Raw genomic sequence first — 18,257 nt, 5'->3', positions numbered from 1 at the left:
CATTTTTTTTTTATAGGACATATTTGATAGCATGCCTCAGATTTGATCTGTTTGGAATGACAGGATTGTGGTTTGAGGGCTTTTTAAGTGTTTTTGAAAGTTCACAAAGTAGACACCTTGTTGAGATTTTGCGGTGATTTAAAGGGTGATTGATTCCAGTCAGAGTCAGCGAAGGTGATTAGGAAATCTGACTTTATGTCACATAGATATACATATAGGGCTATCTTAGTTTGGAATTTTTAATAGAGAATATTTGGAAATATGTGTTCGTATCACTGAGGAAGTTAAGGAAGTTAAGGAAGTTTGTTCTTAAATACTGTCACCAGCATCTTTTTTTTTTCCTGATAGCCTTGTCCTTGGTGTGAAAGATTACTTTGGTTATTGAAGTTCAGTCTCTCATTTTCTTGCCCAATAGAACTTTGTCTTAAGAAGGCAGAGGTCATGTTTTTTGTATGTTTCTTGAAAGTTTCACTCAGTATTCAGTAGATGGTCTTCTCACTGAGTAATACTTTGGGTTATGTATACCCTATTATGCCTGGAAGCAGGCCATAGCCATATCTGTAGTATTTCTCGAAAAGTTTATTTGTTGCAGAGATAACAAAGGAGAAAATGGTAACTTTCTTTGAGCTTGCAGAAGCCAGTTTTATTTTTATTATATAGACGGATGTTTTTCAAACTTAAATGTATGTTAGGAATCCCCTTAGGGCGATGGTCCCAACCTTTTTGGTACCAGGGACTGGTGGTCCTATGAAAATCTAATGCCTGATGATCTGAGATGGAGCTGAGGTGGTGATGCTAGTTCTGGGGAGTGGCTCCAAATACAGATGAAGATTCTTTGCTCACCTGCTGCTCACCTCCTGCTGTGTGGCATCATTCCTAACAAGCCACACACCAGTACAGGTCCATGGCTGGGGGAACTAGGGACTCCTGCCTTAAGGGATCATGTTAAAATTGAGGTTCCAATTCAGTAGGTCTGGGTGTGACCTGACGTTCTGCATTTCTCACTAACTCCCACGTAATATCGATGCAGCTGAACTCAGAGCCATACCTTGAGTACTAAGGATTGAAAGTGAAGGCTGATTATAAACTTATTATTAGAGCTGAAAATTTTTCCCTTGATTTTCTTTGGCAAAGATCCCTGTTTATCTGCTTTTCCACATGAATTGTGGCCAGTTTGTAGCTCTTTTTTTTTTTTTTTTTTAAATAGAACATCTACGAACATTACTGAACTCTTGATACAAAGTGATTGTCCCTGCCCTCATAGGATTATGACATGGGTGGGGAGAGAGTGTATGTAATTTCTCCTTTGAAAATCCATAGCACTTTTATGGTGTCTCATTCATTTAACAGCTGTTTGTTGAGTGTCTGACAGTTGTCATCTCTACAAACTAGACAGTTTGTTGGTATGTTTTATGATTGTCAAGTTCAGGAGAGCAACAGGTACATTAGTTTTTCTATTCCAGCAGTTGAGAAGGGGGCAGGGTGTCAAAGGTTTGTGTTTTGCTGTTATGTCTCCAATAGAGTAAATACTTTTTGAGGATAAATTCTCCATCTTATTTGTCCTGTATCCCTTAGAACTGTGTATTTCAAACTTTGGATTGGTACTTATAAGTAGTTGTGAAATAAAATTAGTGGGAACTAAGCAGTATTTTATTTTAACTGACAAGGAAGAGAATAGAAAAAATTAGAGACCATTGCAGATACCAAGGATAAGTATTAATTCATGATAGTTTTGTTTCAATTATATTTGTGTGTGTGGCTGGGGCTACTTAGGGCTCATAGCAACACAGCTCTTTGTCAGTGTTGGCAATTATTGTTTAAATGCGTAACCCCAGGTGCCGAGATACAAGGTGGTATGGGAAGAGGTGGGCTTTTAAAAGGGGTTAGGGACATGTGAATTTAAATCTTGGCTTCATCAGTTAATAGATATTTTACTTTTTGCGTGTTACTTTGTCTTTCTCTGTGAGAGTTGAGTGAAATAATTAATTGGAAACGTATCGCATATCTTCTAGTTCATAACACGTCTTGAATAATTGGGCATTTTTTTCTCATCTTTTAGGGCTTTTGTAAGGACTTAAATGGGATTATAGTATGTAGGAATAGCAGCTATTACATAGTAGGGACCTAATACAATGTTGCAATTATTAAAATTGTACATTCATTATAGTTGATGTTTCTATCTTCTGTTAGAATGGTGGTATGTATTTAGCACTAGCACAAAACTTCAGTAAGTGCTTACTAAGTCTGAATGAGTGCAAGTATAAATGAATGAACTCATTAATAGTTCAGGAATAAGAAGATTTTGGGAGGTCTAAGGTAGTGCCAGAAAGAATGAAAGGACAGTTTTAGAAGCATTTGACAAGAGGCATTTCACAGAAAGAATAAGTAAGACTTAGAGACGGACAGTATTGGGGACAGTGTGAGGATTTGTTTACGCTTCTAGGATTTCAAGCCATATTGATGCTGTTGCCACCATTGATAGAAAAGGAGAAGTTTCGAGGGGAAGCTGATATGGGGGAAAATTTTAATCAAATGTTTTCAGGATCCTATTAAATGAGTCTTTTTAATTGAAGTATTACCATGTGTAATACTTTTGTACTAAACCAATTGCTTTTGTCCTTTCATGTTTCCTCTCTTGTTCACCATATCTGCTGTCATGGTTCCTTTTCATTTTGGTGTCTACAACTGTTCTTGGTCAGTATTTACCTTACAATACTTAAACCCCGTTGAAATGTAGATGGACTAATCCTTTTAATAGTGAATCTTTGTGTTTTCACAATTTGTAAAAAACATCATCAGTTCTCCTTATCAATTCACTTCCTGTAGTTTTTTTGAAGAATCCTACATATGTTATAATATATGCTAACAATTTATGCATGTACCAAAAATGTATTTCAGGAACTTATATTTTGTTTCTTGAATGTTAGTTATTGCCTACCCCTCACCACACACATACACATGAAATAGTTGTTAAACTGTTTAAATCCTAGACTACCATTAAAATTAATGAAAACATGGTGCCCTCAATAATTTCTGGCAAATTTAGGATACCCAATAGTCCACTTAGGGAGATGGATTCCATGCTGTTCAAGTTTACTTCTCACAAATGGTTCTAAGATCTAGGTGACGTTCTTCAGGACCTCCTGACTAGGTATGGTGGCATTTACCCTTAGCTGACTCCAAAGTAGAACCTTTCTCACTTATGGGAAGGAATTATTTAAAAACCTACGTTTTCATTGACCTTTAGTTGTTTATATCCTTCTTCAGAGTATGAACATGTTTACTTAATATATACTCCCTTTGAACCTTTTAATCTAACAGATTTCTTAGATTATAAAGGGTCAATTAATCTCCTTTAAACTCTAAACAAACACTTAAGCAAGAGTTAGAATTCTTAGGAATAAAAAAAAAGTTGTGGACAGTCTTTAGTTAATGACTAAAGACTCAAAAACCATTGACTGTGAAGAAATTAGTTCAGTGATATGAACTGAGTTGTTTTTTTAAAATGTTCTTACCTAGTTTTATTTTATGGAAAAAATGGTAATTCCACAAAGCTCCCAAAGCTTAATTGTACTTACATGACGCTGTTCAGATTTCTGTATTACAGCACAGCTTAGGTGGTGGGATCTTGGATTCTGGGATCAAATTGCCTATGTTAGAATTCTAGCTTACTACTTAGTACTAGCAGGGTGACCACAGACAAATTTCATAACCACTCTAAGCCTCAAGTTCCATGTCTGTAGTATTGGAGAAATGGTAAATTTCACTTCATAGGTACTTGCGAAGGTTCAATGAGGCATAGCATAATATGTCAAGTACTTCTGGCACATACTGCAAACTGTGTTTTTAAAGGCAGTGGTTAGCAGATTTTCTAGAGAATGTGAGACTACCAATGAGACTTTTCTAAGTTTCTGGTAATAGGCCATTTGCTTTTGCTTTTTACTGGGAGAGCGAGAGAGAATTTTTTTTTAATGAGCAATTAAACAATAAATTTTCCTATTCCTTAATATGATACTTGAGTTAGTTGAACTTATTTTTATATGTGTCTTCTCGTTATTCTTTGCCTGATCTCTGCTGAGTACAGATTACAGTTCTAGCACATCACTCATAGTTGTTAGTCGAAGATTTACTAATGCACTAAATACTCTCTCAACTCACGCTTTTCTGTAGCAACTGTTTCTGAATATAGCTGGCCAAATCTGGTTTACTTTTGTTTGACCATTTAGTTATCATAGATCATAGAAAAAAGATAATAAATATTGGAATATAGTATTTAAATAATTATGATCCATTACCGTTCATGTTTCTGAGTCAGTAGATTCTTATTAAAACATATTTGGTTGATAAAAAAAAATTTAAAAAGCCTTCAAATTCTGGATAGGTAATTTTTCAATGCCAGCATTTTTACCTCTTGCTTGGTCACTAGAAAATTTTCTTCAAATCAAAATGAATTGAAAAATCTCTTCTATCTGGGAAAGTTTATTTTCTTCAATAAAATAGTACATTTTGGTACAGAGAGAAACCCACCTGGAGGAGTGAGGGAGTCACGTCCACACCGGTATTCCCTGTCGTAACAGACTTTCCATAAGATTGTCTTTGTACCCAACTCTCTAGTTGATTCCTTGTGATACAGATTATTTTGGGTAACCAGATCTCTTATTTACTATTTAGAAAAATATTTTTTTTTTATGAATTTTTGACTCTTTGAAACATATTTTTGATTATTTGCTCACAAATATTGGTGCAAAAATATACAATAATGGAAGGGGACTGAGATTTGATGATTAGGTTTAGTAATATCTGAAGTAATATTAGCATTGGAATATTTGTTCCCTATTCACTGTATCAGTAATTCATTATGTTTCCATGGTGCTGTGTATAGTATAGCTGCTATGTGCTGTGTGATATAGTGGAGAATAAGAAAATGAATGGGATAGACTTCTTATATTGAGACTTTATTGTCCAGGAGGGAAGATTAGGCATGTATCGTCCTATAACAAAAATTCATTGAGATAGAGACTGGGCAAAATGGCACAGAAGATAGACGCTTCATTCATCCCCTCTTTGAGATCACATCAAAGTTGTGACAGAAACACGTAGGAAACAGCAAGCAGAGTCACCTAGGATCTAGATGAACAGAAGCACTACAACAAGAGAGAGAAATAATTAATCAGTCTACAATGGTAGATGGTAGGAGGGGGTGAAGACGCGAGACTGCCTGGTCCCCAGCAGTTGAGTGAGACAGGGGCTGCTGCAGCTGCAGCTGGCAGGTGTAGATGCCTCTTAAAGGGGCCTTGTCTGCAAGTGGACTTTCGTAGTGATGGACTTGCTCACTCTGAGCACCAACACTGGATGGGCTGCTTTGTGGGCACCAGGGACTTCCAGGGAGACACTGAGTTGTTGGAGCGAGGGCTGGAGGCAAGGCTTTGTCCTGGGCAGAAGAGCTGGTAGTATCCATTGTTCTTCTGTTAAGTCCCCCACCCTGCAGTGTGCAAATGTAGAACCACAATAGCTGAGCTATCATCAAATTAGTTAACAGAGGTCCTCCACTCAGAGGATTCCCTGAAACTCGGACTTCTTAAACTCATGGCCCCACCCAAGCCACATCCAGGTGTGTCCTCGGTTAGTTCTGTGCTACTTGCTGAGCAGCTCCAAGACTCACACTGGTGGCAGCTGACCTTGGTTTCGGGCATGGCTTTCTGAGGCCACTGTAAGCACAGCATCTGTGGATTGCTTGCTGAATCTTAACAAGGGGCCCCAGAGGGACACAGGCTGGGGGTAAAATTGTGCTGCAGCTGAACCCCTCTCAGGACTGTGCCACTGGACACCTACTACACAAAGCCACGCTAATAAGACTGGGAGACTTAGGAGATTTTCTTAGTATATAGAAACAGACAAAGAAAGGCAGCCAAATGGGAAGACAAGGAAGCAGAAACCATACGAGGAAATAGAACAGAGATCCAGGAATAATGGAGTAAAGCAATCTAACAGATGCAGAGTTCAAAACACTGGTTATAAAACTGCTCAATGAACTTAGAGAAAGTGTAGATGAACTCAGTGAGAACTTTAACAAAGATAAAAGACATAAAAAATGGAAATGGAAATTATAAAAGAGAACCAGTCAGAAATGAAGAATACATTATCTGAGATGAAGAGTATATTAAAGGGAATCCATAGAGTGGATGAAGAAGAGGATCAAACCACCGATAGGGAGGAAGCCAAGGACATCCAATCAGAATGGCAAGAAAAAAATAACCAAGAATATAATAATAATTTAAAGAGCCTAAAGGGCAAAATTAAGGGTAACAACATCCGTGTCATAAGGATACTGAAGAGGGAGAACAAGAAGTTGAAATATATTTGAAGAAATAATGATGGGAAAGTTTCCTAACTGGTAAAGGAAATAGACATACAGTTCCAGGAAACTCAGTCCCCCAAAAAGTGAACCCAAAGAGACCCACACCAAGACATATCATAATTGAAATGCCAAAGGTTAAATACAAAGAGAATCTTAAAAGCAGCAAGAGAAAAGTAATTAGTTTCCTACAAGGGAGCACATAAGACTGGCAGCTGATGTCTTAAGAGAAACTTGGCAGGCCAGAGGGCTTGGCACAAAATATTCAAAGTGATTAAAACCCAGGATCTACAACCAAGAATACTTTATCCAGTAAAGCTATCATTTAGAATTGAAGGACAGATAAAAACAAAAGTTAGCTAAAGGAATTCATCAACACCAAGCCAGTATTACAGGAATTGTTGGAGGGACTTCTTTAAGAAGAAAAAACATGTATAAAGAATTGTAATACTACATACCTATCAATAAGTACCTCAAATGGAAAAGAATTAAGTGTTCCAACCAAAAGAGAGGGAGGCTGAATGGATAAGAAAACGAGATCCCCACATATACTACCTGCAGGAGACTCATTTTAGATTAAAACACACAGACTAAAAGGAAGGGGATGGAAAATAATATTGCCTTAATGGACCTAGAGAGTATTGTGCTAAATGAAGTAAGTCAGATAGAGAAAGATAAATACCACATGATTTCAAAATAAAAAAATAACCACAACAAAAATGGAAATCAACTTATAGATACAGAGAATATTTTGAGGGCTACTAGATGGGAGGGGTTGTGAGGGAAGTTGAAAAAGTACAAGAATTAAGAAGTGCAAATGGATAGGTACAATATACAACATGGAGATATAAAATGTAACATAAGGAAGACAGTCAACAATGTTGTAAAAAATATGTAAGGGGTAAGAGGAGTACTAGATTTAGTTGACCACTTTGTGAGTTATATAGATCTCTGATCGCTGCTGTACAACTGAAACTAATATATTATTGTTTGCCAACTATAATTGAGAAAAATTGAATTGTACAATGTAAATGTGAGCAACTAATTTTATATTTTAGTAAAGCTGGGAAAAATTTCATTGAGATAAATATATGGTAGAGTTAAGATGGTTTGAAAGATAGAGGTAGATCACATGATTGAGAAATAAGGGGAAACTTAATGGGAGAGGTGGCAATTTAGTAGCCGTGAAGGAAAAGTAAGATTTGGAAAGCTAGAATTGGTGGTAGATAAGGGAGAAGAATGATATGAAAAAAGACATGCGGGTAGAATAGGATATGGTATGCTTTGAAAAATGACAGATGGAATTTGGACTTTATTTGATGTAGTAGACAATCAGTAAAGGTTGCCAACAGGGGTAGTATGCTTGAAGTTATTTCATAAAGCTTAATCTGGCAGTGATATATAGACCTGTTAGATTTAGTGGCCCAGATATAAAGTAGGGGAAGTAATCAAATGAAACTATATGATTTTAAGCCTTCTTGATTGGAATGCATGGAAGTGCTTTTGAAAAAAATATTTTCAGGGATATGTGCTGGATTGCTTGGGGCATATTAAGTTTGAACAACTAGTACAATATATGAATAGAGAGGGACCAGGAGGCATTGAGAAATGTAGAGCTGCTGTTCTAGAGAGATGGTGGGGCCAGAGATTTAGGTTTAGATTTCATAAGAATAGAAGTGAAAGTTGGAGCTATGGAAGGTCAACAATGAAGAGACGTCCTTAGTCAACAAGGGAGAATGTTTAGAAAGATGACAACCTGAGAAATGTTCATTTTAGGAGTAGAGAAAAAAGAAGCAGTAAGAAAGATAATAAGAGGTTGACAGGAGAGTGTTGCAGAGAAGTCTTGAGCAGAGAGTTTTGGGGGTTATTTTAAGAGTTGGAAAGAGCATGGGTTTGAATGTCTTAGTTCCCCCACTTATTAGCTTTGTGTCCTTGAACAGGGTTCTTAACATATGTGAACCTCAATGTTCTCATCTATAAAATGAATAAAATACCTATCACATAGCCTTAAAATATAAATCAGTATTTGTTCTTCTGCTCAGAACTCTGTGACTTTCCCTCTCAATAAAATGTGAAATCTTTACCATGGCCTACAGACCCTCATGTGATCTGATTGTTGCTTGTTTGATTGCATTTCATACCATTTTCCCCTTTGCTTATTCACCTCCAAGAGATATAATTACACTACTTATTTTATATTTTCGAGTCTAGTTTTGTTATTTAGAACAGAGAGCTCTTGATTCTGGGGAATATCTTAAATTGGACAACAAATTATTAAAAAATGAACATTTCTAAGGAGTGAATGACTATAAGGTAGCTTTTTTTTATGAGTTATGACTTTGAGGAGAAACTCTTGTCTCATATTTGTGCATAAGCAATATACATATAAGTAATTGCTTTTATTGATTATGATAGTTTATTGATTACAAAAGGCTGAAGCACAAACTTTATTTTCTATAAATCTCTGTATGAGCTTTGATTCCGATAAAAATAATAAGACTTTGCTTATAGATTTATAACTTATTTATCAACTATTTAATGAATATCTACCAGGCACTATGCTAGGTAATAATTAGGGAAGGGAAGTTAATTGAAATGATTACTTAACTAAGAGCTAAATAAAAGTTTTTGGAAAGTCTTCAAAATGTGTTGGTCACTAATCTTAGCTTGCTTTCTACTAACCGATTTCCTATAAAAGAGTGTTGTTATTTGAGATTTTTTTTTGTGTGTGTTTTTTTTCCCTTTGTGTTTAACATGAGATGAATCTGTTTCATCTTGGGAAACCAGGAGTATGGTTAATAAGTATTTGTTAATGAGCCTGATTTATTAGTTAATCAAATTAGTATTGTAAATTGATATTACAGATTGTGTATGAGGCTCTGTCTTCATACTTATACTTGAGGAGAATGACTAATTGAAGTAACTCGAATACAAATTTTAAGTTATTTTGTTTTCTGCAGCATTGAGACATATTCAGTAAAATGGATTTGTGTGAAAAAAGTATGAAAAGAAGAATACTAGATCAAGTATCATCAGATTGGAGTTGGTTCCTAATAAGAATGGTGAATTTTTACAGTTTTTTCAACTTACTACAATTTATTTGATATAGTCTTTTGACTCATTACATGTGTCAGGTCCTTTGGTTTCTAGATTACTACTAGATCTTTGGGGTTTAGATTGTGATTTGTCCAGTTTGGCAGTTATTTTGAAGAAATCTGTATCTACTGACAGTGATGAAGAGAGGGTTGTTTTGATCATTCTTGCTTTCTAAACCTTGAAAAAAGTAGACATGGAATCCTTATTTTCAGACCTCTATCTCAGGAATTCTGAAGCCCAGATGACACTGAATAAAATAGGATCAGACCGAATTACAGAGTGTGCTCACAGTTCCATTTGGAGCACATGTAGTGTTACTGTAACTGTATTTACTCTGAATCTTCATTTCCTCTCCCTACAGATTGCCTACAATGTGTCAGGAATACAGGGATAGGGAACAAAATGTATATGGACATTACAGCTAAGGGAGAAGGTAAACTTAAAATAATATAGAAGAAATTGTTTAAACTGTGATAAGTGTTACTAAGAAGTACAGGATGTTTACCACAGTGTTACAAGAGGACCCTTTCTAAGTGTGGTGGGTTTGGGAAGGCTTTCCCAACAAAGTAACAGTGACATAGTGTGTATATGAACATATATCAAGTGAATATGTTAGACTTAGCATTTGTGACATAAAACCCAAATTTTAATGTGAGGTAATTGAGAAAAATAAGAAAGAATTACTTTATAGAAAGAGATTATTTGATGATTTCTTAAATGTAATACCCAGGTCAAGAACTTGGTTTCTTTCATTTTGACTTTGACTTTTACTTAGGTTTGAAAGCCAAAGGTAGTAATAAAACATCTCAGACCATACAAATACCTTGATTAACAGGTTCTCTGAAATTGAAGCTCCCTTCTAATTAAAATCTATAATTAAAATTAAGATAGTCAGAAAGTTTCAAATATAAATGTTAGAAAACTTTTAACTTCTATTTGTCTTCATCTACTTAAAGGTAAATCACGATTGTTTTAGACAAAATTTTGAGGTCTGGGAGGGTAAGCATCTTTTTAAAGCTTTTTTTTTTTTTTTTTTTTTTCACTTAACAATGGTTAAATTTCTTTTCTGGTTCAGGTAGATGGTCAGGGTTATCCCCATCAGAAAATAGTGAATTTTATGTCTATCAAGTACTTGATAGACTAATTTTTAAACTTCAGTGTGAGTTTTAGCAAATGTTTGAGTACAAGTGCAGTTTAAACCTTTTGAGAATGGCTTTGTCTTCTGTTAATGGAACTTTATATACCAACAGATGGTGAGGCAGTTTTGTGTGTCTTAGTTAGCATAGTCCCCTGATATCTGTAATTTCTTCTTGTGATCAAATTATCCCTACTTCTCTGTTTTTAATTCTTAGTTTGCTTGAGTTCAGTTTTAAGGATTCAGTTCAGTATTCCCAATGTTTTTATTTGGAGAGACTGGAATATTTGTGCATACCTTTTATTTTTAATATGAATAAAGTTCTCCAAAAAGAATTATTATTAGTGTTATTAGAATTTTTCTTTATTAATTAAGGTATTTCTTATTAGCGCTCATGATATTTGTATTTAAGTATGTAGAAGATGATTTCATAAATGCGATATTGTTTTCTTAAGTATGGCCCTCAGTTTCCTATCTATACATAGATGATAATTCTCCTTTAAGATGATTTCTTAAATGAAAAAAATGTTTTAGTTTAAGGTTATAGTATTTCATAGTGAGTTATATCAGTTAGTTGAAGTAACAGTTGTGTGAATTCAAGACTGTCCCTACATTACCAAAAAATATTGGATCACGGTTATAATGTACACAGGGCTCAATCAGAGTTTTGTTCTTGATTATATTTTATCTGAATATTATATCTACAGTATATTTTCATTATAGGGCGGCTTTATAGTAAGTAGCTAAGGAATACTTTTTAAAGATTTGCTTATATTCTCTAGCATATATTATTAACAAAGTTGCCCTAGTTTTTTGTTTGTTTTGTTTAATAAGCTGTTTCTCTGTACATGATAAGGCAGCATAAAGTAGGTGCATTGGAAATAAGTTATAAGATCTGAGTTTTTGTTTTATTCTAAAGTTTGTGGTAGGACCCTCAGTTTCCTCATCTGTGTATAGATGATAATTCTGCTTTAACTACTTCATAATTTTCTGTGGGAATCATATGAGATAGTGCATATGTAAAAGCTTTGAAAACTATGAAAATATATGCAAATTTTAGCCACATTAGCTTGCGATACTTGGTTTCTTGTCTCCTTTTTTTTTTTTTAGGTGTTTAAATTTGGCCTCTAGTTTACAGTTTTAACCTTAAAAATGTTAGAAGCAATTTAAATGCAATGAATTAGGGTTCTCCAGGGACACAGAACCAAAAGGGGGTGTGTGTGTCATACCTACCATATATAGATATAAACCATATTTTTGTTTTTCATAGCTGAGGGTATGCTACTAGCATTTACAGAGTAGAAGCCAGAGATGCTGCTAAACATCCCTGCAGGCGATAGCCCTCCACAACAGTGAATTAATTACCTGGTCCAAAATGAGGTTGAGAAACTCTGCTTTAATGAAATAAATCATTTTTTGTTAGTGATTATGTTAAGAAAGATTAAATAAATAAAACATAAAATCAACTGTTTCTTATTGTGAACTGTTTTATACTCTGAAGTTAATAAGATTTGTCAGACTTTGTAGGAATAGTTTTCTGGGACAGTTAATGATCAAGTTCTGTGGATAACAAAGACTGCTGCCTTAAGTTTTGGTACTAATAAGGCTAAGATCATGAGGTCAATCCTTTCGAGGTCCAGTTAGCTTTGTTCTGTTCCATGGCCATACACTGCAATCCCAATACTAGTCAACCATCTCTGGGGCAAATGTGCTGCATTAATCACACGGGAAACAGACCAAAGGATATAAATGAATAAGATGAAATGTATGTGGGCCTGATAGATGTTTAATCATGATATTTTTGTAAAGAAACTCCTAAGTTGGGGGCCTGTTGTTATAGTTTTACGTCACTCTTCAGTCTTTATAGCCTTTGTATTAGATTGGTCTCCATATCTGCCCTGTGCTGAAATGCTTCTGTCTTGACTTATAACTGGAATGTTCATGAAAATATCTGCCTGTGTTTTTTTCTTTATTGTTTATACTTTTCAATTTTAAATCTATGATTTATCTCAAATTAATTTCTGTGTATAGCATGAGGCAGGGGTCAAAGTTAATTTTTGTTCTACATAGTTAACCTATCTTTCCAGTATTACTTATTTTTAAAAATTATGTAGTTTTAGAAGTGGAGAAAAATATCTTTTTTTTTTCAGTGTCGACTTTTTTATTTTTCAACATGATTTGAGCTATGTATTATTTTTCAACAAGATGATTTTCATATGCATATAGTGAAATAATTACTACAACCAAGCTAATTAACATATCATCTCCTCCTATAGTGACATTTTTTTTTAGGTGATGAGAGCACCTAAAATCTACTCTCCTTGCATATTTTTATCATTCAATATAGTGTTAACTGTAGTCATCATGCTGTACATTAGATCTGTAGACTTATTTCTTCTACATAACTGCAACTTTGTACTACCCTTTGACCGATATCTCTCTGTTTTCCCCACCACCACAGGCTCTGGTAACCATCAATCTCCTCTACTTTTATGGATTTGACATTCTTATATTCCATATTTATGTGAGATCATGCAATATTTGACTTTCTGTGTCTAGCTTATTTCACTTAGCGTAATGTCTTTTGGGTGCATTGATGTCGTAGCAAATGACAAGCTTTCCTTCTTTGTAAAAACGGAATAATATTCCATTGTATACATATACTGCATTTTCTTTATATTCATTCATCTGTCGGTGGACACTTAGGTTGATTCCATATTTTATATTTTTAAAAAAACAACTCTTAGGTTCATTGATCTTTTGTATTTTTTTTAGTCTCTATTTAATTTATTTCTGCTCTGATTTTATTTTCTTCTTTATATTAACTTTTGGTTTAGTTTATTCTTTTTCTTGAGATGGAAAGTTAAGTTATTTGAGAATTTTCTTTTTTCTAAATGTAGGCATTTATTGCTATAAACTTCCCTCTTAGAACTGCTTTTGCTACATCTCAAGAGTTTTGATATGTTTTATTCCCTTTTTCATTTGTCTCAAGATATTTTTTATTTTCCTTTTGATTTTTCTTTGACCCATTGTTTTTTTTCATGAATGTTTAATTTCCACATATTTATTAATTGGCCAGTTTTGCTCGTTATTGATTTCTAGTTTCATATCATTGTGGTTAGAAAAGATACTTGATATACTTGATATAATTTCAACCTTAAAAAAATTTTTAAGACTCATTTAGTGGCCTAATATATGATCTGTCTTTGAGAATGCCTTATGTGGCTTGAAAGGAATGTATTGATGGATGGAATGTTCTGTATATGTCTGTTAGGTCTATAGTGTTATTTGATTCCAAATCTTCTTTATTGATTTTCTGTCTGAATGATCTATACATTGTTGAAAGTGTAGTATTAAAGTCCCCTACTTTGATTGTATTGCTGTCCCCTTTCACCAGGCTGGTCTGTTGCTTGGAGGCAGGCCTAGAACCTGGATTCACTGGCGTTTGGGTCCTTGTGTTTGGGTCCATGGGGGCAGGTCTGGTATCTGGGACTTCAGTGTTTGTCGTGAAGCCTGAATTACTGGGGGAAGCCTAGAGCCTGGTTTCGTGGAGGTTGACCTGTTGCTAAGATGGGTCTGTAGCCTGAATCTTCTTGGACACTCCTGTATTCTGGGTTTGTGTGGTGCCTGGTTTCACTTGACAGGCTTGGTTCTGGGGTTTGTGATGAAGTTAGGTACTCACTTCACTCTTCTTCCTGCATTGGATGGGTATCTTTCTTCACACTGTGTTGCCTGGGGTTGGGGGCTGGGTAACATGGGAAATGTGAGATTGTCTTTGCTACACTCTTCAGTGCATCTTTTCTTATTTCTGTGCTTGACCAAGAAGCTGTACTCTCTCACCTGGAACCCTTAGCTCTTGTGAAGGTATTTTTGCACATGTATAGTTATTCTTTCTATGAGGGCATGAGTGCTGGAAACTTTTATTCTGCCATCTTGCTGATGTCACTCCTATGTCATTTAACTCAATCTCTTTTTTTAATAAATGAGGAAAATGAAATCTAAAGAGCGTCTAAACAAGGATCCTTCATAGAAATAACTAAGATTAAGTCATATCATTTATTTTTTATTCCATCATGCTATTTCTATTATTTAGATTTTTTCTATAATAACACTTTCTCATATGTGTTTTTTCCCTTCCAATTTTAAAAATGTAACATGTTTATTGTAGAATGTCTGGAAAGTTCCCCAGAACAAAAAAGGAGATTAAAATAATCTGTTATCATTCAGAGATAACTAGTGCATAATGTTCTAGCATTTGTTTCACATGTTCATTAGAAATTGTTTTGTTGCAATCTGTCTTCACTTTATATATTTTGATTCATTTTTCTCTGGTCATGAAATAGTCTTTTAAAAACTGGGTTATAAAAATATAAATAAATAAATACAGATATATATTTTAATTACAGTACTATTATATACTGGTGTTTAGCTGAATGTTTTCATGCATATTTGGAAAATTCATAAGGAATTAACGTGGAATTACTTGATCAAAGCATATGAACCTTGCAGCATTTTTGCTATAAAATATGATATTTGCGAAGGTGTCTGATGATGTCTGATAATAATTTTAGATGCATCTGGACAAGGTCTTAAAATTACTACATGGCTAATGCAATTGGTCTTACATTATTTGGGTAGGTCAGTGTTTCCTAACCTTTTTTCACACTGTAGCATGCTGTGGTGTACATATAAAATGACAATAATTGGGCGGTATGCCAGGGAAAACTGACATGGTTATTGCCCTACTGTTACCCTAGGCCTGGCCTAGTTACCCGGACTGTTGAGAGGATCAGTATTTCAGTCATTTATAAAACCCTGGTTGGAAGCTCTAGGTTAGAGCACAGTGATGATAAGTTCCCAGCTTATTTTCCATGTATTATGTCAGATTTTCCCTGCATCTTACAGTGTACCAATATTGGAAATATGTACAATTTATCCACTCTACCATTAATGGATATTTAGGTGTTTTACAGTATTTGTAATTATAGATAGTGCTATAAAAATATAACTTTTGCTGGAAATAAGCACTTATTTTTCTTGGGTATATGCCTAGGTGTGGAATTGCTGGGTCATAGATTAAGTATACATTTAATTTCATTAGATAATAACAGCTTTCCAAAATAATTGTGCAGGTTTATAGTCCCACCAGCAATGTGTGAAGTTCCAGTTACTTTATTTCAGGTAGTACTTTGCATTATCAGTTCTTTTATTTTAGTTATGCTGGTGTGCATATACTGGTATTTCATTGTGCAGTACTCTGATTAATGATGCTGAGCATGTTTCATATGACCACTAGCTATGTGGATGACTGCTTTTTTTTTAATTGAACATTTTATTTTGAGATAATTATACATTCTTATGCAATTGTAAGATATAATAGAGAAACAATAGAGATTGGGTTTCTCCCAATGGTATCATATTGCAAAGTGGTAGTAAGATATTGCAACCAAAATATTGCCATTGATATAGTCAGTTGGATATATTTGTGTGGGTCTGTTTCTATGTTCTTTATTCTATTTCATTAATCTACTTGGCTTTCTCCCAATATCACAAAGCTTGATTGCTGTAGCTATATAATAAATCTTGAAATCTGGTAGACTGAATCTTTCCACTTTTTTCTGTTTTTCAAAATTGTTTTAGCTCTTATAGTTCCTTTGCTTTTCTATGTAAAGTTCAGGATAATCTTGTCTATATTTACAAAATGCTTTCTCAGATTGTGATAGAAATTTTGTTAAACCTGTATATCACTTTGGGGAGAATTGACATCTTTACCATATTGAGTTTTCTAATCCATGAACATTTATTTACATAATCTTTGATTCTTTCATTAGACTTGTGTAGTTTTTAGCATATAAGAGCTATATAAGTGTTGTAGATATTTCTCTAAATATTTCGTTTTTTTTGAGGAGTTATAAATATTGTTGTATTTTTAATTTCAGTGTCCACGTGTTCATTGCTTTTATATAGAAATACAGATAATTTTTGTATTTTTGTCTTGTAACCTATGCTTTTGCCAAACTGCTTTATTAGTTCTAGGAGGGTTTTTTTTTTCTTTTTTTCTTTTTTATTGTTTTGGGATTTTCTGTGTACACAGACATTTATGTTATCTGCGAATAGGGACAGTTTTATTTCTTCCTTCTCAGGAACAGAGAGGATATTTTTCCCCCTTGTAACTGCTTGAATATTATAATAGATACCAGATTCTGCCCATTGTTAAGTCTGAAATGAAGGAGACACTACATTCCAAACCTGAAGATACTGGAGGAACAACCATTAGAACTGATGAGATAGTTGAAGATCAAAGAGTAATTGAAAATGACACCAACATTTTGTTTCTAAGTAATCAGGTGGGCTTAGGTAATTAGGATAGGAAACTCAGAAGTAAAAGCATTTTGGGGAAATAAAACGAGTTCTACTTTGGCCATGCTGGTTTTTTGAGGCCTGTGGCACATCCTTGTTGACATGTCCAATAGACATTTGAAGTATGGATTAAAAATTTAGGTGAGAGGTTAGAGTCGTAATAGGAATTTCTCCTTTGAGATAATAGGTGATACGTTGAGAGAGAGCATATGTAGAATGAGTAGAGATCTGAGGAAGAAATACTAACAAAGAAATAACATTTGGAGATTTAGTGGGAGAATGAAAAGGATGCACTGTAACAGAAACAGTAGAAACTAGTCTTGTCAAAATTCTACCTGTCAAGATCCATCTTAGAAAGTTTAGTGAAATTTTCCAGACATCACCACCCGCCCAGACCTGTCGTCTCCTTTTAGTCGTTCCCTAGCATGTGTTTTTATAGCAGTTTCTATTTTTTGTAGTGTACCATTACTACACTGCCATATTTTAGTGTATTTTTAATGTATTTCTTTTAATCTATTTCTTTATAAGATTTTATGTTCCTTGGAGACAAGGATTAGATCTTATTCATCACTTTTTGTGTGTATGTGTATATGGCATAATTCTTAATAACAATTTGTTTAATTGAATAAAGTTCTAGATGGTAAAGTTCTAGATGAATAAAATTCTAGAGGCTTCATGAGGATATCATTATTAAATTATCTCAGGGGGCATGGCTCCATAGTGTAGTGGTTAGCATGTCTGCTTTACATGCAGAAGGTCCTGGGTTCCCGCCCCAGTGGAGCCACAATCCATGGTCTACCGCCATGCCACCCTGAATAAACCCAATGTCTGATATTGGAAGCTAAGCAGGGTTGGGCCTGGTTAGTACTTGGATGGGAGACCACCTAGGAAGACCAGGTGCTGTAAGCATAAATAATAATAATAATAATAATAATAATAATAATAATAATAAAGTAAATTATCTCAGGGCTTTTTTGTTTTAATCTTGAAACCTATCTTTTAAAGTCAAAGTTCATACACAAAATACCTTAAAAACAAATATGTTTTTAACCTAAATTCAAAAGATAAGTCATGAAGACTCATAGGTAAATATTCCTTATAAAATATTTCTGGGATAAACTTCTGCAGTTCTATATACAGGAACTTGTTCCTGTTTCTGTGTTCTGGTAGCACATGGTACCTACCTACATTAAGCTAGATTCTTGATATTTGTTTTTCGGACCTTTATTTTTTTGGATCAGCTTCATTAGGCCATAAATCATTCATTTTATTTTTTACTTTTTTTATTCCCAGCATGAGTTTCATCACACA

General features: G+C 34.4%; 1 protein-coding gene and 1 pseudogene across 2 annotated transcripts in view; both read left to right on the top strand.

The window, feature by feature from the left end:
- Nucleotides 1-18,257, top strand: part of TMEM135 (transmembrane protein 135) — a 190,809-nt gene that overhangs the window by 742 nt on the left and 171,810 nt on the right. The gene's annotated exons all lie outside the window — the stretch shown is intronic.
- LOC118603707 lies at nucleotides 17,740-17,855 on the top strand (annotated as a pseudogene).

The sequence above is a fragment of the Rousettus aegyptiacus genome, unplaced genomic scaffold (assembly GCF_014176215.1).
Source record: "Rousettus aegyptiacus isolate mRouAeg1 unplaced genomic scaffold, mRouAeg1.p scaffold_m13_p_5, whole genome shotgun sequence".
NCBI lineage: Eukaryota > Metazoa > Chordata > Mammalia > Chiroptera > Pteropodidae > Rousettus > Rousettus aegyptiacus.
The sequence above is the reverse complement of the archived record's forward strand: the minus strand, read 5'-3'. Positions and strand labels throughout refer to the sequence as shown.